Source organism: Felis catus, chromosome D3, assembly GCF_018350175.1.
Source record: "Felis catus isolate Fca126 chromosome D3, F.catus_Fca126_mat1.0, whole genome shotgun sequence".
Classification (NCBI taxonomy): Eukaryota; Metazoa; Chordata; class Mammalia; order Carnivora; family Felidae; genus Felis; species Felis catus.
Genome location: NC_058379.1, coordinates 76,242,773 through 76,265,645, shown reverse-complemented (window position 1 = coordinate 76,265,645; position 22,873 = coordinate 76,242,773).

The following is a 22,873-nucleotide window of genomic DNA, read 5'->3' as shown; positions in this document are numbered from 1 at the left end:
GTCAGCAAGACACCTCCAGGGCAGGACAGGGACAAGAGGCCCCACTCAGCAGGAAGCAGTTTCTGAGGATGAGACCTTTGGCCCCTTTTCCATAAGAATAAGGAGGTCACAACACTTGGAGTGGGGATTGAGATGGAGGAGGGACTGGACTTGGGTCCCCTCAACCCTGACTGCTAAATCTGGGGTTCTTTGGTTGCCTCCATAAGGAAGGGGAAAAAAAAGAAAAGCTAAAACTCTGTGCCTCTTGAGTAGTACATCTTGCAGGAATGCGGAGGGGAGATGCTTACTGAAAGGAAGATGCTTACTACAAAGACTGGCAAAGACTGAGTCAAACCAGTCTGTGCCATGATGGACCTCACTGCTGACCTTTCACCAACTTTCTCCCTCATTATAATACTAAAAATCACACCCAGGGTGGAGATTTAACATCCTAAATACACATACGACTCATAAAAATACATGATCTTTAAGTGCACACGTGTCAAGAAATTCCCCACCTTGGGGCACCTGGGTGGCTCAGTCGGTTAAGCGCCCAAGTTTTGATCCTGGCTTGGGTCATGATCTTGCAGTTCGTAAGTTTGAGCCCTGCACTGAGCTCTGTGCTGTTGGTGCACAGCCTGCTTGGGATTCTGTCTCTCCTTCTCTCTGCGCCTTCCCCCACTTGTGCATGCTCTCTCTTCTCTCTCAAAATAAGTAAACATAAAAAAATTTTTTTAAAAGAAGGAAAAAAAGAAATCCCCACCTCTACATGCTTGTATGTCACCCTTTTCCCATCAAAGTTTCTTTAAAACTCTTTCTGACCTCTCCTCAAGCCAGCCTGAAGGCTCTTCCCTTTGTGGTGTCTCCCTTGTGCTAGAGCATAAGCCCCAATAAAGGCTTGCCTGGAACTCCTGTTCAGCCTCTTGTCAAATTCTGTTGTTTAGAGAGTCCAAGAGCCAGGTTGGTAACAGCACTATAAGACCATTTCTTCATAAGGCTATTACTTTCTTTTTTTTTTTTTTCAACGTTTATTTATTTTTGGGACAGAGAGAGAGACAGAGCATGAACGGGCGAGGGGCAGAGAGAGAGGGAGACACAGAATCGGAAACAGGCTCCAGGCTCTGAGCCATCAGCCCAGAGCCCTACGCGGGGCTCGAACTCACGGACGTGAGATCGTGACCTGGCTGAAGTCAGATGCTTAACCGACTGCGCCACCCAGGCGCCCCAAGGCTATTACTTTCAAGACCAGGAGATGTAGATGACTTTCTTAACACAGAGAAACAGACACAGAGAGTTTGATAAAATGAAGCAACAAAGGATTATCTCCCAAACGAAAGATAGGAAAAAATCACAGCAAAAGTGCTAAATGAAACAGAGATAAGCAATATGCCTGATTATCTGATTACTTTGAGAATTCAAAGTAATGGTCATAAAGATACTTACTAAACTTGAGAATAGATTACAGGATCTCACTGAGACCTTCAACAAAGAAGTAGAAAATACTTTTCAAAGAATAATCAGACATGAAGAACTCTAACTGAAATTAAAAATATACTATAGGGAATAAATAGTAGACTAGAGAAAGCAGGAGAATAAATCAGTGAGCTGGAAGACAAAGTAATGGAATCCAACCAAACGGAACAGTTAAAAAATAATAATAAATGAAAATAGGTTAAGGGAACTCAGTGATGGCATCAAGTGTAATAACATTCATATTACAGGGATCCCAGATGGAGAAGAGAGAGAAAAAGGGGCAGAAAATTTATTTGAAGAAATAACAGCTGAAAATTTTCCTAAAGTGGAAAAAGAAACAGAAATCCAGATCCAGAAGGCACAAAGAGCCTACAACAAAATCAACCTGAGGAAGTCTGCAACAAGATGCATAATAATTAAAATGGCAAAAAGTGAGAATTTTAAGAACAGCAAGAGAAAGGAAAACAGTTACATACAAAGGAAACTCCATAAGGCTATCAGCTGATTTTTCAGCAGAAACTTTGCACACCGGAAGGGAGTGCTCATTTGTGCTGAAAGGAAAAAACCTCAAACCAAGAATACTCTATCCAGCAAGACTATCATTCAGAATAAAGAGATAAAGAGTTTCTCAAACAAAACCTAAAGGAATTCATTACCACTAAACAAGTTTTACAAGAAACGTTAGAGGGAATTCTCTGAGTGGAAAGGAAAGGCCTCAATCAGGAGCAAGAAAATTAGTAAAGGAAAAGATTTCACAGCTACAAACAAACATAATAAAAGTAGTACATTAATCATTCATGAAACCAGTATGGAGGTTAAAGCACAAAAACAGTAAAATTAATTATATCTATAAAAGTCAGTTGAGGGATCCACAAAATAAAAGGATGTAAAGTATAGTGACACCATATGCATAAAATGGTGGGGAGAGGGGAGTCAAAATTTAGCACTTTTAGAATGGGTTTGAATTTAAATGACCATCAACCTAATATAGACTGCTTTATGCATAGTATTTTACATATAAACTTAAATTTGAACAGATAAATTACTAGCAGTAAAATTGAATCAATAATCCCCAAATTCTCAACCAGTAAAAGTCCAGGACCAGATGATTTCACAGGTAAGTTCTACCAAACACTTAGAGTTAATACCCATTCTTCTCAAAACTATTCCAAAAAAAAAAACCAAACCAAAACAAAACAAAAAACAAAAACCAGAAGAGGAAGGAAAGCTTCCAAATTCAGTCTATGAGACCAGCATTGTCCTGATACCAAAATCAGATAAAGGCATTATTTAAAAAATCAAACTACAAACCAATATATCTGATCAACACAGATGCAAAATTCCTCAACAAGATATTAGCAAACCAAATGCGACCATACATTTAAAAAATCACCACAATCAAGTGAGATTTACTCCTGGGATACAAGGATGGTTCAGCATTTGCAAATCAATAAATACGATAGATCACTTGAATCAGAGAAAGGATAAAAACCATATGATCATTTCAGTAAATGCAGAAAAAGCATTTGACAAAGAACAACATCTATTCATGATAAAAAAAAAAAAACCCTCAACAAAGTAGGCTTAGAAGGAACATACCTCAACATGATAAAGGCCATATGTGAAAAATCCACAGCTAATGTCATAATAAATGGTGAAAACCTGAGAGTTCTTCCCTTAAGATTGGGAATAAGACAAAGATGTCCACTCTCACCATTTTTATTCAACATGTTATTGGAAGTCATAGCCACAGCAATCAGACAAGAAAAAGGAATAAAAGCCATTTAAATTGGTAAGGAGAAAGTAAAACTGTCATTCTTTGCATATGACATGATACTACATATAGAAAGCCCTAAAGACTCCACCAAAAAACTACTAGAACTGATAAATGAATTCAGTAAGGTTGCAGGATACACACACACACACACACACACACACACACACAGGAATATTACTCAGCCATAAAAAAGAATTGCCATTTACAATAACATGGATGGAACTAGAGGGTATAATGCTAAGTGAAATAAATCCGAGAAAGACAAATACCATATGATTTCACTCATGTGGAATTGAAGAAACAAAGTGAAGAACAAAGAGACAAACCAAAAAAATTTAAATATAGAGAACAGGGGAGGTGGGTGAGTTAGATGGGTAAAATAGGTGAAGATTAAGAGTTCACTTATAGTGATGAGCACTGAGTACAGAATTGCTGAATCACTGTATTATACACCTGAAATTAATATAACTGTATGTTAATTATACTTAAATTAAGAAACTAATTTTAAAAACTTCAAAATGGAATAAAGACCTAACTGTAAGACCTGAAACTATAAAGCTCCTAAAAGAAAACATAGGCAGTAAACTCTGGGACACTGTCCTTAGCAACATTTTTCTGGGTATGTCTCCTCAGGCAAGGGAAACGAAAGCCAAAATAATATAGTACTATAAAAACTAAAAAGCTTTCGCACAGTAAAGAAAATCATCAGCAAAACAAAAAGGCAACCTACTGAATAAAAGATATTTGCAAATTATGTATCTGATAAGAGGTTAATATCAAAAATATATAAAGAATTCATACAACTCAATAACAACAAAAACAAGAATCCAATTTAAAAATAGGCAGAATTGGGGCACCTGGGTGGCTCAGTCAGTTGAGTGTCTGACTCTTGATTTCGGCTCAGGTCATGATCCCAGGGTTGGGAGATCGAGCCCTGCACTGGGCTCTGCACTGACAGGATAGAGCCTTGGGATTCTCTCTCTGTCTCTGTCCCCCTTCCCCCACACCTCATTTATGCATGTGCGCGCGCGCGCACACACACACACACACACACACACACACTCACACTCTCTCTCTCTCAAAATAAATAAGCATTTTTTAAAAACTAAGTAAAAATAAAAAAGAATGGAGTGCTACTACATGTGCTGCATAGGGGGAAACCTCCAACACATTACGCTAAATGAAAGATGCCAGGTGCAAGTTTACATATTTATCATTCTATTTATATGAAATACCCAGAATAGTTAAATACATGGAGACCACTGATATGTGGTTGTTAGGGGTTATGCGTAAAAGGGAATTGTAGTATAAGCCCTGACAGTTTTGTTGTTGTTGTTGTCTGTAATGCAAGTGCCTGACTTGAGCCTTAATTGCCCAGGCATCCACTTCAAGAAGGGATCTCGAAAAAACACATTGCCAGCAACAACTAAATAAAAAGCTAGGCTGCCTACTCCCACTTAGGCTCCTTTGTTTTACAGATCGTGGTTGATTTTGATAACTGACCATTTGGGCCACTTGCCTTTTCTCTTTCCACACTTTGACTTCATGCTCTTCTGTTTTAAGTTTGCCAATAGAGTGAGCCTATGAAACCAGAGACTCCACTCTCCACCCCCAATAAAAGCAGAACCCCTTGCAGTGTAGCCCCAGGCATGCTGTGTCATTTCCAGGTCTTGTAGGTAATAAACTTATTTTTTCAGGTTCCTGATGGGCATCTTGCAATGATAACAAGAACTACAAGGGTGGGTCCAACCATGACATTGGTTATTGACAGGCTGAGACCAGCACACAACAGAAATAGGATTGAATTTAATGGGTGTATTAGTCAGGGTTCCCCAGGGAAGAAACAGTATCCAAAGGAAGGATGTGTGTGTGTGTGTGTGTGTGTACGTATGTATGTACGTATGTACGTATGTATGTATGTATGTATGTATATGTATATGTATATGTATATGTATATGGAGGGGAGAAGAGCTAGGGTGGGGAAGAAACTGACTGGCTGATTTTAAGGAACTGCCAAGTTTGAAATGTGCAAGGCACCAGGCCGACAGGCTGAAATTCCAACAGGGGTAGATGTTGCATTTTTGAGTCTAAATGATGGAAACTGAGGCAGAAATTTTATGGTGCAGTGTGGAGGCCAAATTCCTTCTTCTTTGGGGAACCTCGGCCTTTTCTGTTAAGGCCTTCTACTCATTGTTTGAGACCCATCCACATTATGGAGGGTAACCTGCTTTACTCAAAGTCTTTTGATTCAAATGTTAATAATATCTTCATAGCAGCACCTGGATTTGTATTTGGCCAAACAACTGGCACTATAGCCTACCCAAGTTGACACATAAAATTAACCATCACAATGGGTATTTGTTTTTGTTTTTTTTTTGGGGGGGGGGGGAAGGGGGAGATAAAAATGTTTGGAATTAGATAGACATGATGGTTCCGCAACGTTATGAATGTGTTAATGCCACTGAGTTGTACACTTTAAAATGGTTAAATTTATGTTACATGAATTACTGGAAAACTTGATTTTCTCTTTATACAAACAACAACAACAAAGCAAAACCACCTTAGCCTTCAAGATTATATAATTTCTTTGGGATCAGTACAAAGATCTTCCTTTACTCTTGCATACAAACAAGAAATAGTATCTCCAATAAATATGAGTAGATAACTCACTGCCCATTCCTAACCTCCTTCTTCCTTGCCTACCTCCACTACAGAGACTAGAAATGTAAATACCCGCTTTCCCAAACTCCCCTGTAGCTAAGAATAGCTATGTGACCTACTTCTAGTCAATGAGACAAAAGGAGAGTGTGATGGAAGATTCATTTTACTTGTCTCTCACCTCACTTCTTCCTACTTTGAATATGATTAAGATGCCCAGAGCTCTGGCAGCCATGTTGTGATCACAAGGCAACAAGCCAACATGTTAAGAGGGCAGAGAAAAATATCAGGTTACTGATATGGCTGAACTACTGACTTCCTACCTCCATACTACTTCCGTGTGAGAAAAATAAAGCCTTATTTGTGTAAACTGTGTTAGGTTTCCTGTTATTTGTGGCTGGAAGCAATTCCAAATGATACAATCCATGAAAGAACAGCAAACCCAAGGAAAAGAGAGGGAAAATAATTTGAAAACAATTAGACCAAAAAAAAAAAAAAAAAAGAAAAGAAAAGAAAAAGAAAAAAAGAAAGAAAGAAAGAAAGAAAGAAAGAGAAAACCTCCAAAACCAAATAAATTAGAGATATAAAATTTTCAAGGAAGGAAACAAATCTATCATTTTTGAAGGGGGTATGGTGGTATTCTTGAAAAATCCAAGAGATTCAACTAAAAAAAAAACTATGATAATAATTCAACAAGATAGTAGAAACAAAATACAAAGGTAACTTCCATTTTTACAAACAACTAATAGAAGACGTAATAGGGAAAAGATCATTTTTGCGTTTGCTATTAAAAAGACAAAATACTTGGGAATAAACTTTAGAAGTGAGACCTAAAATGAACAATGTCAAAACACCAGTGTATTCAGAAGAACTGAGCAAGTGAAAGGCATGTCATGTTCTTGGCTAAGACATAACACCATAAAGAGTCGATTCTCTCTAATTTATACATGGCATATCATCCCCATGAAAATGACAAGTTTTCTTTAATAGGCTGATTTTAAGTTTGTATGGAAAAATTAGTGAGAGCCAGAAAACTGAAAAAGACAACGAGGAGAGACTACTCCTATCAGATAACAAATCATAACTTAAAAAGTAATTTAAAGTGTGATTCTGATGCATAATTACAGAATCCATGGGACAGAACAGAAAACCCAGAAATGGACTCAAACACACAGAAACTAACCATACATAAAGACGGTATCAAAGATCAGTAGGGTAAAGACAGGCTTACCTCTCACCTCACATTCCATTTCATTTTCCATTTCCTTTTATTTCTTTTCATTTCATTTTATTTCATTTCATTTTATTTTAGAGAGATCCAGAGAACATATGAGCAGGGGAAAGGGGCAGGAGATGAGACAGAGATTGAGAGAATGAGAGAGAGAGAATCCCAAGCAAGCTGCATGCTCAGCACAGAGCCCGCCGTGCGGCTCGGTCCCACGACCCTGGGATCATGACCAGAGTCAGATCAAAACCAAGAGTCAGATGTTCAACCAACCGAGGCACCTGACAGGTTTTTAAATTAAGGGTGTTGGAACAACAAGAAAACAAACTGGATACCACACATTTTAGTAGAATAAAGTCCATATAAAAGATATAACTGTAAAAATAAAAAAACAACTCATAACGGTACTACAAGAAAAACATGAGGGGGCACCTAGGTAGCTCAGTCGGTTAAGCAGCCAACTTTAGCTCAGGTCATGATCTTGTGGTTCATGAGTTCGAGCCTGCGTCGTGCTCTGTGCTGACAGCCCAGAGCCTGGAGCCTGCTTCAGATTCTGTGCCCCCCTCTCTCTGCCCCTCCCCCGCTCGTGCTCTTTCTCTCCCAAAAATAAACACTAAAAAAAAAATTTTTTTTAAAGAAAAACATGAGAAAATTCAACTAGAGACTAAGAGTAGAGAAAGCCTTTCTAATTAAAATTAAAAATCCAAGCCTCTAAGGAAAGGCTAATGAGTTCAAATGCATAAGGAGGAAAGCCTTCTTTATAGAAGAAAAAAAGAATGGTATAAGCAAAGTCATCGGCAAAGTGGGAAAAATATTTACAACTCATATCACACAAAGGGCTAATCTCTCTAATACATAAAGACTTCCTTGGAACTGAAAGATTCTGACAATCCAACAGAAAAAAAAATGGGCAAAATACATGGATAAAAAAAAAATCACAAAAAGAAGAAATACAAATAGCTCTTAAAAAAGACCTGTCAGGGGCACCTGGCTGGCTCAGTTGGTAGAGAATGTGACTCTTGACCTCATGGTCATGAGCTCAAGCCCTATATTGGGCACAGAGCTCACTTAAAAAATAAAAAAATAAACTTACCTGTACTAAAGAAATGCAAATCAAAATGAGTTTGATAGACCATCCACACCTATCAACCTGACAAAAAAGGAAAGGTCTGGTAACACTGTTGAGACCATGGGAAAACAGGCTTTTTAACTTATTATTAGCAGGAATATAAATTGATGAAACTCTAGGGAGGGCAACTTAACAAAATCCATTAAAATTTCAAAGACACATACACTTTGATTTAGCAATCACACTTCTCAAATTTATCCTGCAGTTCTATTTGCCCACAGAGGGGGGAAAAAAAAAAACATGTATAATTATTGCACTGCAGCACTATTTATAAGAGCAAAACATTGGAGATGAGCAAGAAATCCATCATAAGGGACCAAAAGAATTTAACAAATACATCCCGACAACAGAACACGATAAAACTAAAATGGAGACTGAGGGAGAAGATCGCCATGATTCACTAGGAAGTGAGAAGAGCCAAATGCAGAACTGTGTGTACAGTAGCCTTTTCTGTAAAAAACAAAAAAACAAAAAAAAACAATGGAGGGAAAGAGGATGAACCGATCTGTAGAATTAATGCAATCCCAATCAAAATCCCACAAGATTTTTTGATGAAAATTGCCAAGCTGATTCAATTTCAATTCAGTTGACAAACTAAAATTCAAATGGAAATGCAAAGAACCTAAAATAACCAAAATAAGAAAGAAAAATAAAGTTGGAAGGCTAATGCTACTTGATCTCAAGAATTACTATAAAGCTATTATAATCAAAACAGCCTAAAGGCTGGTATCAGCCTAAAGGCAGCAAACAGATCAATGGAACAAAATTAAAAATCCAGAAATAAACCCACACACTTATATGGACAATCAATTTTTTACAAAGGTACAAAGACAATGGAGAAAGAACAGACTTGTCAAAAGGTGATGCTGGAACATTTGGATATTCATATGCAAAAAAAACCCCTAAACAAATAAAACCTCCCACAAAACTTAGATCCATACAGGCAAAAGATTTGAACAGGCACTTCAACAAAGAAGATACACAGGAGTGATGTCACCAAGATGCCAACATAGTCTGTTCCTGACTCTACTCCTCCTCACCAGGAGTTCGACAACTAATCATAAACAAGACACCACTGAGAGAATCCTAGAACATAGGCTTGAAGCACCCCTTGCATCACAGAAACCAAAAAAGACCTCAATAGAAGGGTAAAAGGAACAGTTATATATTGACTTCATTGCCTCTCCCCAAGGCTGACACAGCAATGTGCTGAGAGGTCTCCCTGAGCCTATAGTTCCTCCAGTGGAAAGAGAGAGCCCAGGGTGGACATCCAGCTTCCCCAGCATTGTGGGTTGTCTCTTGGGAGCCTCTAGTTGGACTAACCCCCAGGGACTGTGGAGGAATCTAGAGGGCTCAACTACTGGAGACCTGATTGCAATTTAGAAAATGGAGAACGACACCAAAAACCAGCATTCAAATCTTGCTAAACCAAATTCCTACCTGCAGCACCCACGGAGCAGTTCCAACCAGCAGTTTTGCCTGTGCAGAGCCAAGCCAATAGCACAGTCTGATGAGGGAACTCAGCAGGATACAGGTTTGCCTGATGGTAGGGTCCTCAAACAAAGAGCTTTGTAAGCCCTATGAACGGGCCTGCCCCACACAGGCAGGGGTGAGTCACAGCCTGGCACATGGCTGACTGTAACTCCCAGTCCTTCCAGATCAAAAAGCCTGATGTGGTTCACCTATGAGGTTGCTTGAAACTAGCCTGGGCAGAAGTCATAGACCTGCCCATTGCTGAATAAAGCCTTCAGCCCACTCAATCAGAGAACCTAACCACTGCACACAGGAACTCGCACAGTTCATCCAACAGCCCTGCTTACAGCAGCTCTTGAACGGAGAGCGCAGCCTGTGGCTTCCCCCTTCTGCAGAGCAAAACCAGTGGCCCCATCTGGCCAGGGAATTCAGTGCACAGTCTTGCCTGATTCAGGTTCACAAACAATGAGCTGCACAGCTCCTGGGGCCCATCCTGCTGCCCCACCAGGGAAGAATATTCACAGTGCCATCTATTGCTGAGTATAGTACTCAGTCCTGACCGTCTAGTAAGCCTGACCAGAGAACCCAGGCAAATACAGAGCCTATCCTACAGCCTCACTTGGGCAGGGAACCAAGCCAGCAGTCCTAAGTGTTCTCAGGCAGCAGTATCTGCACCCTCCTAGCCTCAAACCTGGGCAGTGGCCTCCACAGCAGGTCTCCTCTGCCCAAGGATGTTATCAGCAGACATGTCCAATAACCCACACTGAGCTGACTGGTCTCTGCCAAAGTGAATCTAAAAGTCTAAAAGAGGAAACTGCTCACTCAAATGCACAGATACCAATATAAGGAATCAAGGATGATAAAATATCAGGTAAACATGACACTACCAAAGGAAACTAATAAAGCTCTGATGACTGATCCTAAAGAAATGGAAATCTATAAGCTGTCAAATAATTCAGGATAGTCCTCTTAAAGTTCAGTGAGCTAAAAGAACATACAGAAAGAACATACATATAACTAAACATAATTAGGAAAACAATGCATGAAGTTCAATAAAGAGAAACACACACACACACACACACACACAAACCCCACAACAACATAAATCCTAGAGCTGAAAAATGCAATGACTGACAAATTCAACAGAGAGCTTCAAAAGTAGACTCAACCTAATGAAATGGAAAACAATCACTGATTTAGAAAATATGACATCTAGGGGCACCTGGGTGGCTCAGTCGGTTGAGCATTCGACTTCAGCTCAGGTTATGATCTCACAGTTCATGGGTTTGAGTCCCACGTCAGGCTCTGTGCTGACAGCGTGAAGCCTGGAGCCCGCTTTGGATTCTGTGTCTCCCTCTCTCTCTTCCCCTCCCCTGCTCATGCTCTGTTTCTCTCTCTCTCTCTCTCTCTCTCTCTCAAAAATAAATAAACATTAAAAAAAAAAAGAAAATATGACATCTGAAATCAGAGGAGCTAAAGGAAAAAAGAATGAAAAAAGTGAAGAAAGCCTACAGTACTTATAGAATATAATCAAAAGAAACAATATCTGCATTACTGAAATGCCAGAAGAGAAAAAGAAAGGGATGGAAAACATATTTAAAGCAATAATAGCTAAAAACTTTCCAAACTTCAGGAGAGAAATGGACATCCAGATCCATGAGGTCCAAAGAATCCCAAATAAACTGAACATGAATAGGGCTACCCCAAGACACATTATAACTGTCAAAAGTCAAAAACAGAAAAAGAATTCTGAAGGCACCAGGAAAACATGGAAGTTTCATATAAGAAAACCTCCATAAGACTATTGGTGGATTTATCAACAGAAACTTTTCAGGCTAGGAAAGAATGGTTTGATATATTAAAAAATGTTGAAAGAAAAAAAAATCTGTAAACCAAGAATTTTATACCCAGCAAAGCTTTCCTTCAGAAATGAAAGATAATGATTCTCCTTAACAAAAGCTGAGGAAGTTCATCTACCACTGTACCTCTGTTACAACAAATATTAAAGGGAGTTCTTTGAGTAGAAGTAAAAGGGCACTAACAAAAATTAGTAACATAAAACTCATGGTATTGGTAAATATATATAGTCAAAGTTAGATTCTGTAATATGATAATGTGGTGTGTAACTCACTCACAACTCTAGATTAAAAGTTAAAAAACAGGGGTGCCTGGGTGGCTCAGTCGGTTGAGCATCCGACTTCAGCTCAGGTCATGATCTCGCAGTTCGAGAGTTCGAGCCCTGCATTGGGATCTGTGCTGACAGCTCAAAGCCTGGACCCTGCTTCAGATTCTGTGTCCCCCTCTCTCTCCGCCCCACCCCTGCTTGTGCCCTGTCTCTCTCCGTCTTTCAAAAATTAATAAACATAAAAAAATGTTAGTTAAAAAACAAACATAGTTAATATCCTTAACTACAATAATCTGTTATTGACTACACAATATCAAAAAATGTGTGAACCTTAGCATCCTAACTTTAATTGTGAGGGAGAGGAGAAGTAAAACTTTAAAGTTTAGGAATGCTGTTCAAGTCCTTTTCAACTTAAAAAAAGGGTGTTATAGGGGCGCCTTGGTGGCTTGGTCGGTTAAGCGTCCGACTTCAGCTCAGGTCATGATCTCACGGTCTGTGAGTTCGAGCCCCGTGTCGGGCTCTGTGCTGACAGCTCAGAGCCTGGAGCCTGTTTCAGATTCTGTGTCTCCCTCTCTCTGTGCCCCTCCCCTGTTCATGTTCTGTCTCTCTCTGTCTCAAAAATAAATAAATGTTAAAAAAAAATTAAAAAAAAAAGGGTGTTATAGTTTTAAGATAATTTATTTAAGCCTCAAGGTAACCTTAAGGAAAGAACCTGTAGTAATTACACAAAAGAACACGATAAAGAAGTCAAAGCCTACTGACACCAAAAGACATCAAACACAAAAAAGAGGATAAGAAACAAAGAACAATGGATCTATAAAAGTCAGAAAATAATGAACAAAATGGCAATAGTCTTTACTTGTCAATAATTACCTTAATGTAAATGGATTAAATTGTCCAAATCCAAAACATAGACGGCTGAATCGATTTAAAAAACAAAAACAGAAAACAAGACCCAATAATATGTTGCCTACAAGAGACTCACCTTAACCTTAAAGATATGTACAGACTGGAAGTGCAGGGAAAAAAAACAGTATTTCAAGAAAATAGTAACCAAAACAAAACAACACCCCAAAAAAGGAGTAGCTACGTTTGTATCGGGCAAAATAAACTCCAAACTAAAAACAGTAGAAGGAGGGGTGCCTGGGTGACTCAGTCGGTTGAGCGTCTGACTCAAAAAATTAAAAGTAGAACTACCATATGATCCAGCAATCCCATTTCTGAGTACATATCTGAAGAAAACAAAAGCACTATGTTGAAGAGATATCCACGCTGGCATGTTCACAACAGCACTATTCACAATAGCTAAGACGGAGAGAGAATCTAAGTGTCCATTGATGGATGGATAAACAAGTTGTGGTGTATTGTGTGTGTTTACATACGTGTATAAATACATATACACAATGGAATATTATTCATCCATAAAAAATGTGGAAAATGTAAACATTTTCTTTGCCCTCAGAAGAGTCTGAGTAACATCTTAAGGACACGTCAAATAAGTAAAAGCTCTAACAGAATTTAAAAGAATGTTTCAGATTAAAAGACAGGTATATAGAGCATATATAATAATTTGAAGATAAATAAATACGGCTTGTATATTTGAAACCTATATATATCAAAGACCAGTGTAGATTTGCCTCTATGCTGTCCAATCATCAGCTAAGATGATCTCAGTAAACAAGATGCTTAGGAAGAAATAACTCTCATGGTTATTCAATCATTAGAAATTTGGCCCCAAAACTTGAATGAAATTAGAATACAGCTGTTTACAATAAATATGAGAGGAAGAGGATCTAACACGGAGAGAAATCCAAACCTCTGACCATGCTTTCTGGTTAAAAACCCACGGCGCGCCTGCCAAATACAGGATATCAGTCACTCACTCCAGGTAACTTGTTTATTATCTCCAGCTGGGAGTGGTCAATGCTCCTTTGGCCTCTGATGCTACTAAACAGCAGCAGCCATTCTGGAAGTGCTGTCATAGCCCTGGAATGCCTCCTTGTTCCTTTTTCACCATAGGATGAAAGATACTGGATCTGACTTGTGAAGCCAACCTGGGAGGGTTCTTAAGCAATTCTCATCAGCAATCAATTCTCCCAGGTGCTGAGAATCGACTGGTAAAACCAGAGGCCTGATACCAAAGGCCCTTGGGCTTAATAAACAATAGAAATTGACCAGAAGCCAATCCCAATCGGGAGTTCCAAGCAAGGTTTTACTGGGGCTGATGCTCCTGCACAAGGGAGACAGCACAGAGGAAAGAGCTCTCGGGCTAGCTCCCTGAAGACAGGTCCAGGAGAGCTTTTAAAGAGACTTCGGTGGGAAAAGGGTGACATCTGCACACAGAGAGGTGGGGAATTTTCAGCTCTGGTTTCCTTAAAGGTCCTGCTTCTTTGTGCATTACATGTCTAATCAGCATGTTGAATCTCTACCCTTGGGCAGGATTTTTATTATAATAAGGGAGAAAGTCAGCACTGGGGTCCATCGTGACACAGACTGGTATGGCTCAGTCTTTGCAGTAAGCATCTGCCCTCGGCCATTCCTGCAAGATGTACTACTCAAGAGGCACAGAGTTTTAGTTTTTTGGTTTTTGTTTTTTTTTCCTCCTCCTGGAGGCAGCCAAGGAACCCTGGATTTAGCAGTCAGGGTTGAGGGGACTTCCTCCATCTTAATCCCCACTCCAAGTACTGTGACTGTCCTTATTCCTATGGAGAAGGGACCAAAGGTCTCATCTTCAGAAACTGCTTCCTGCTGAGTGGGGGCTCTTGTCCCTATCCTGCCCTGGAAGTGTCTAGCTGACTGTTCTAATGATTTATAAGGACTGGGATCCCCCTCTACTGGTGCAGGTTGGAACCCTTCCACCACCATTAGCTTGACTTGGAATTGTTGAAGCCTGGAAGACACAAAGTCTACCAGGAGGTTAAAAACACAGGACCCACAAAGTGACAGCAATAACATGGCCACTAAAGGCCCAAGAAAAGGCAAGAACCAAGTCAACATTTGGGAGGTCCCCTTTAATGGAGTCCCAGGTGGTTTGGGCAGTGGGGTTGTTAAATTATGTAGCCATGTTGCCTGCCGGAGGATGACGTCAGCCTTCTGTTCCACCTGTCAAGAAACATTAATGAAGCAACAAGATGTATCTACAACAGCACCTATGCCTCTTTGTTCAGCTGGGACATAATCCAAGGCTAATTGGAGATCTGAGACCATAGAAACCAGAGAATCCAAGGACTTTTTTTTTTTCTTTAGAATCTAGTGATTTTTGTATGAGTTTAAAACCCTGTCCCGTTTCAGCCACTACCAGGGACACAGCATATGACAGAGCTGTTTTAAATTATCTCCCCAGCTACTTCCATCAAGGAACCGGGCAAGGAACTATTCTGGCAACCAGCAGACGTACTGCTCATCTGGTTCTTCATGGTGATAGCTGAGTGCTCCAGGGGTCAGGGGAGAATACTTAAATATCCTCGGGGCGAGGGAGGGGTGCAATATACCCCGCAGTCCAATCACCGCTAGTATGGTTGGTATCGAGGTATTGAACCGCTATCCCCTTCCTATCCACCACTCCCAGGAACATGATTCCTTTAGCTAACCATCAGAGTCCTGGGTAGGGGTGGTTCTAAGGGACCCAAGGATGGGTGGTTAGGGGGAAGCCACAAAGAGTACCTGTCACTGTCTCTGTGGTTTTCAGTGTTGGCAGTCCAGGACTCCTGTGACCCTGTGTAACAACCTGAGTAACACCACTACCGGGGCCGTATCTTCTGGATCTCATGCTGTGTCCGAACCGCAGATGGTTGACTGTACATAAAGTGAAACAGGGCTCAGGGGTAGGGCTAACTACCTTTTGGTGGACAGGTGCATTTAACGGTACTGGGCACGTAGGTTTCTCTAGCAGCCTGGCTGCAGGTGGGGGTCCTGCAAAGAACACAAGAGGTGTCATATGGGGGAAACCTGGGATCTACACTGATATACCAGGTCACGGCTGGTGGACTCAACATTTTGCTGTCAGGTTAACGGGTGATGGGTGGACGTGGAAGACTGGGTTTGAATGATTTTACTGGCTCTGTAAATGGGTGTTTTTGGACCTGGAACCATTCTGTGGGGGTATCCCCACCAGACTCTGCCTGTCATTACAGACCTCAAAGGCCTCCTCCACCAAGTTTGACAGGGCAGTCCAAGAACCAGCCCCCGACTTCTGTAGTTTTCTCCTAACACCTGGAGCAGACAGGGCAATAAAACCCATGGCAAGCAATGCCCTTCCTTCTGTGCACTCCAGGTGCACAGGTCTGTGTCAGCATGCTTTCTGAATGTCTGTTACCCAGCTCAGAGGTAACAGGTTTTCATCCTTCCCTTGAATGATCTCTAACCTTATCATAATTTACCAGTGTTATTATATACCTTTTCATCCCTCCGGACAAACAAGTGATAGACCGCCTCATTCTCGTTTGGCCAATATTGTCCAGAGTCTCAGCAGGGGACCTGTTCTGGGACCACTTCACCACATACCCTGCAGACTTAGTGGTGAGGATAAGCGGTTACTAGACTGTCTGCACTCTCTAGCCTTTCTCATAATGTGATCTCTTTCATCAGGGATGCAACAGTGTGCATGATGTGAATGACACTGACGTCCTGCCAGGTCAGTGAGAACATCAGCCCCAGTCTGACAAACTCATCCCTAAACTTATCAGCATTTTCTGAAAATCTATCAAACCTTTCTTTGCATGCCCCTAGAACTCTTACAGAGAAAGGGACATGTACTCTGGTAATTGCCCCATTCCCAACAACCACCTCCCGAAGGGGATAAAGCCCCTGGGCCTGGTGGTGAGGTTAAGGAAGGAACTAGCCTGGAGCCTTACCAGGGATAGTGCTGGGAGCTCCAGTTTTGGGGGTTCTGGTTCTTTAGGAGCCTGACTAGGGAAGATGGGGCTTAGGGGCTGTTGGAGCAGGAGGCTGAGAGAAGCCAGCTGGGACCTGTAAAGGAGGTTCTGAATGGAGACGGTTTGGCAGTGGCTGGAAGGTAAGATCATGAGCAAATCTGGCTCTCAGTCCTCTGGAGGTGGGGTAAAAATGGAGGCCAACACATACATCCTGCCAGTCCTGCCAGCCTGGGTCTTGGCACAGTTTCATACAGGTCTGTACATAAAGGATCTCTCCCCACTTTTGAGAACATTTACAAAACAGATCCAATTGTAAAATAGAATTTATTTTTTTTTACAGTTTATTTATTTTTGAGAGAGAGAGAGAGAGAGAGAGAGAGGGCGTGAGCAGGGGAGGGGCAGAGAGAGAATCCCCAAAAGGCTCTGCGCTGGCAGCAGAGATCTATGACTTGGGGCTCGATCCCACCAACTGTGAGATGCTGGCCTGAGCTGAAATCAAGAGTTGGACGCCTAACCGACTGAGCCAGCCAGGCACCTGGTAGCCATTTCTTTTGATCACCCAACGTATACTGGGGCCGGGCCGAGTTACAAAGAAAACTAATTTCTTTTTCTTCAAGGCATCTAATTAGAACTGGTTGCAATCATTAAGAATGCAACCCAAGGGAAAGTCTTTTGGAATCTGCCGAGCATTTCCCATATTTACAAATAAATTTGGTGTCCTGCTTTCCTTAGTCCATCAGAGAGAGCCAGGTTCAACCCAAGTCTGCAAAGTGCGTGCACAGTGCGAGGCAGGCCTCTCCCGCCTCTGCTGGCTAGTTACTGGCCAGAAAGAACACGCTCTCACAGGCTGAGAGGAGCTAAGCCGAAGCTGTCTGGTAGTCAGCCTACAGAGTAGAAGGAGGGGAAAGGGCAGCAAAAAGAAGAGGAAGGTTAAAGGAGGAGGGAAGGGAACTGGGAAGGAAGGGAAAAGGGAACTGCATTGCCTGAATGAAAGTAGGCAGAACCCCCGACGCTGGAGACAGACTTACTCAGCGCAGTGACACTGAAGCAGCCATGAAGGGATTGCGTCCAGCTGCTCTAATGGGTCCCAGACCCTCTCCCAGAGTGGGAGAAAGATCCCCAGGGATTCTCTCATGGTCGCCCAAGAAGTATGATCCTGAATCAGGCTCTTGTGCTCTCTATGCAATAGAAGTTGACAAGAGGCCAAATGGGAGTCCCTGCTCCGTCCCACCTGGGACTCATCTTGCGGTTTCATCACAAAATGGTTCTGCTGAGCCAACTGTATAATAAATAAGCCAGTCTACGGAAATTCTATAAGAGGTTTCCAGTTACCATCAGCCTTGAGACTCCTACCTACCTTCAGTTTCCTTATTTAAATTTCTGTGACCAACACAAAAATTTAATGCTTACTCGAGAGTTCAATAAAGTAGTATTTCTAAAGGGAGAGTTTTGGTTCAAGTTTCTGGAAAACTTGCACCAAGATGTCATCACGGCATGGGGCGCCTGGGTGGCGCAGTCGGTTAAGCGTCCGACTTCAGCCAGGTCACGATCTCGCGGTCCGTGAGTTCGAGCCCCGCGTCGGGCTCTGGGCTGATGGCTCAGAGCCTGGAGCCTGCTTCCGATTCTGTGTCTCCCTCTCTCTCGGCCCCTCCCCCGTTCATGCTGTCTCTCTCTGTCCCAAAAATAAATAAACGTTGAAAAAAAATTTTTTTTTAAATTAAAAAAATAAAAAAAGATGTCATCACGGCAAACATCTTCAGTAAATGTGAACCCAGAAGAGCCCTTTTTTTTTTTTTTTGAAGTTTATTCATTTATTTTAACAAAGCACACAGTGCACACGAGTGAGGGAGCAGGGGAGGGGATAGAGAGAATCCCAAGCAGGCTCCGCACCGTCAGCACAGAGACCAACTCAGGAGGGGACTGAGACCTGAGCTGAAATCTAGAGCTGAACACTCGACCAACTGAGACACCCAGGAGCCCCGTCCCCCAGAAGAGCTTTTTTAAAATTGACTGGATTTGTCTAAGACTTGGATATTTCTCAGGATTTTGTGGCTTGGGGTGAAAATACTTTCATGACCTGTTCCCATAGTAAAAAATAAAAAGCCTGACAAACTAAGAAATCATCAGCTGGGCCGGAGACCCCTGGAGACTCACTAGGGCCTCAGCTCCTGCCAAACAGACAAAGTGATTGCTCTTCAAACCTAGAGGTTAGTTCTCACAGCTTTCAAAGAACACCATTCTGCTTTGAAAGCTTCCCAGCTCCTTCTCCATTTCACTCTGTCTTCACCTTTTTTTTTTTTAATTTTTTTTTCAACGTTTATTTATTTTTGGGACAGAGAGAGACAGAGCATGAACGGGGGAGGGGCAGAGAGAGAGGGAGACACAGAATCGGAAACAGGCTCCAGGCTCTGAGCCATCAGCCCAGAGCCCGACGCGGGGCTCGAACTCACGGAGTGCGAGATCGTGACCTGGCTGAAGTCGGACGCTTAACCGACTGCGCCACCCAGGCGCCCCGTCTTCACCTTTCTTAAAGGCTCTTCCAAATCCCACATCATGCTCAAGACAACTCAGTGAAAAAAAGTCTAAACTGATGTTAATTATGCTTTTAGGAAGAAATGGTAGGCTAGAGCACAGCCTGGTGAGTCTATAGGGGCACTGGGGTGGATCCTGAGAGCAAAGGGAAATCATGGAAGGTTGACAAGTGGAGAAAAAATGTTTTTTTGTTTTAAGTGTTCTCCAGGGCTTGAATGGAGAGCTGTGAGGCTTCAGGAGACAGGCAGAGGGGTTGGCAGGAGAGAGGATACTACTTGGATTGTACTAGAAGGAAAGCATAGGTGTTGGAGAGGAAAGTTTGAGGGCTGTTAAGGGAGGACTATCAGGCAGCTACTACTTAAAAGCTTGAAGCAAAAAACAGGTCATTTGCTGAGAGCTGGGGCAGTGAGAAGGGTCTGTAGATTCAGAGACACGCTGGGATACTGAATTCCTGAGACGTTCAGCAAGGGAAGAGCTGAGTGGGTGAGGGTGCAAATGGGGCAGGTCCTTCAGCAATTTGGTTGAAGGCTTGAAGATGTGATTCGTGCAGAATCGTGAAACAAGAATTAATGATGTTATTTTAATACCATTTCTATTCTAACTCAGGAGGCTTACTGTATGCCAAGCACATACGAGGCATATTTGTATACTTGATCTCCAATAAACTCACAACAGCCTTCCCAGAAGATTATCATTTTACAGTGGAAAAATCTGTGCCTCACACTGGTGACGGAACCTGGACGGCGTCAGGGAGGCAGAAGATAGAGAGTCCTGAATCCTATGTATGCAGCTGGCTTCAGCGCCCTAGCTGCAGAGTTATCATTATTCACCATCCTTACAGGGTAAGCATCCAGCAGGGTTTTAAAATGATTTCGCTCTTTTTTAAAAAAACTTATTTTAGAAGGAGATTATAGATTAGGTGCTTATGAACGAGTTCACAAACAAGGAGCCTGGAAAGCGCAGAAATTAATGAACAAACCTAAGTGCTTAAACTTTACAACGAGAAGGTAAGTTACAATCCTGAAGCTAACAGTTTCATCGTCACGGTAACTCCTACGTTTCGTTTGCAGTTTCAGGCAGGTTTTAAGGAGGACGGGGATTTTTGGACTGCTTGCCATCTCGCTAATTAATTGGACACTGGGCCTCCCCTCCCTCCGCCCGTCCCCGTTCCCGGCCTGGGGATGGGTAAAGGAGCCTTAGAGGTGCTTACAGTGTAGTTCGCATCTTCTCTCTCCGGAGACTGTCTCGAGGAGCACATCGCTAGGTGCAGGAGCGAACTCTACAGACGTCTGCGGGGTTGCTCCGAGACAGCGCGGGGAAGGCAGGGCTTCCGCGACGAGCGCGAGCCCGGGAGCTTCCACGCACACCTGGAGGTGCTGCGCGGAGCCGAAAGGCAGGACCAGGTGAGGTAAAAGCGGAAGTGGCCGGAGACAACATGGCGGCGCTGGCATCGTGCGCCCTGAGGTCAAGCAGGCGGTCCGCTACGGTGGCCCGTGAGAGCCATTACAGAATTAGGTCAACGACTCGCATCCCGCGCCTGGTGGAGGGAAGTGTAAATCAGCCCGGACTGGGATGACCCTGAGCCCTGAGTGGCCGCAAAGGCGGGCCCTCGAGCACCATGAGAAGGGGGCGCCCCCAGCTGGCCTGAGTCCTATAAGGAGACAGAGGAACAGTGCATTTCATTTATTTCCTTTCCTTTCATTCATTCAGTTTTGTTCTTGGAAGTGACCCTTTCAGCGATACTGTAGGGAAAGTTCTGCTTTCGGAGGAAGGTTGGACTAAGAGACTGGTCGGCCGAACAGTGCATGAAGGGCAGTCCAGATGACAATTTCTTAGAGCCACCTGTCAGGAGTTAGATGCAGCCAGCCTGCAGCGAGGGAGCTGGGGGAATACCCCAACCTCACTCTCCTCCCTCTGCTCTCCTGCCCATGCTCCTGGCTAGCTGTATCTCACCAGAAGCCAGAGAGCCTGTTGATGTGTTCCCCATTAGTCAGCCTCTGGGACCCAGAGCAAAGTGAAGAGGAGAAATTCATCTGGCTGGGCTGTGACGGGCAGCCCCTAGGACGGTTCCCACTGAGCTTCGCCTCCTGGTATTCACCCCCTTCGTGTAATCCTCTCCCGTGCTGTACTACGTTGGTTTGTGTGACCAGTAGAAGTAGAAATGATGAAACGGGATGAAATGTTACCTCACTAATCAGATTACAAAAGGCACTTTAGCTTGGGATTTGGTCACTGTGGGAGGCAGCTTTCCAAGATGGCCCCCTTGATCCTCACCTCCTAATAGTCATGCCTGGTGTAAAACCCTGTGTTTGAGTGTAGGCTGGACCAAGTGACTGGATTCTAACAAGCAGAATATGGTGAACGTTAAGGATGTCACTTCTGGGAGTAGGCTGCAAAAGACTGTGCCTTTCATCTTGTTTGCTTGCTGTGATGTCTGCCCGTTGGAGGGCCCATATGGCAAAGAAATGAGGCCAACAGACAGCGAGGAACTGAACCTCGCCAACACTCACCTGAGTGTGGAAGAAAATTCACCCCAGGTGAGACTTAAGCATCTTAAATTATGATGACTGCAGCCCCAGCTGACACCTTGATTGCAGCCTTTTGAGAGACCTAAGCCAGAGTCCCCAGCCAATCCTTGCCCAGATTCCTGGTCCACAGACATGAGAAGCCAAATGTTGCCAGTTTGAGGGTAATTTATCATATACAACGACAGGTAATTAACACAGCTTCTCTCTCTCTGATCACTCGCTTTGGGGGAAGTCAGCTGTCCTGTCATTAAAAGCACTATGGGGAACCCAGCTGGACAAGAAGGCAAGTAGGCCTTCTGCCCACAGCCATACGAGTGAGCTCCGTAGCAGATCCTCCCCTAGCCAAACTTCAGAAGACTGCAGCCCCTGCCCACAGCTTGATTCAGGAGACCCAGAGCCCCAACCCCCAGCGAAGCCACTCCTGGAATCCCTGGCTCTCAGAAACCGTGTGTTTGTTGTTTTAAGCGCCCAAGGTTTGAGGTAATTTGCTTTGCAGCAACAGATCACTAATACTTGTGTGGACAAACAGAAAAAGTTAGCAAAGAGGGAAAAGGAAAGTCCGTGAAATTAGCTGAAGTACTCTTGAAGAAAAGTATTTGGTTCCTATTCCCCCATAGAGTCTGAACCTATGCACGTTGTTATTTTTAGTTCCTTTCATAACAAAAATAAGTTTTCCTTTGACTCAAGGACAAACTCTGGTATTCCACTCAACAGAGAATGATGACCAATGATGACCTTAGCTACCTTTTTTTTTTTTTTTTTTTTTTTTAGTATCTATTATGCACTGGGCAGTGTACTTGTATCATCCTTCCCAAATAGGGAAATTGAAGCATAGACAGGTTAGGGAATTTACCCCAAGGCAGTTAGTAAAAGGCAGAACCAGAATTTCAGCCAGGTTTGAAGGCTTAGTTCTTTCCGCATTATGATGGCCTAAGAGTGATCCTTACAACTTTATATAAAAATATTCATAATCCAAATCATAAATACGTAAGTACTGTACGTTCATCCATTTACGTTAGAAAGTTAAAGCATCTTCATATGTCACAACAGGCAACCCATGTGAGGGCCTCTTCTGTCCCTCACCCTCACCCCCACCTCGT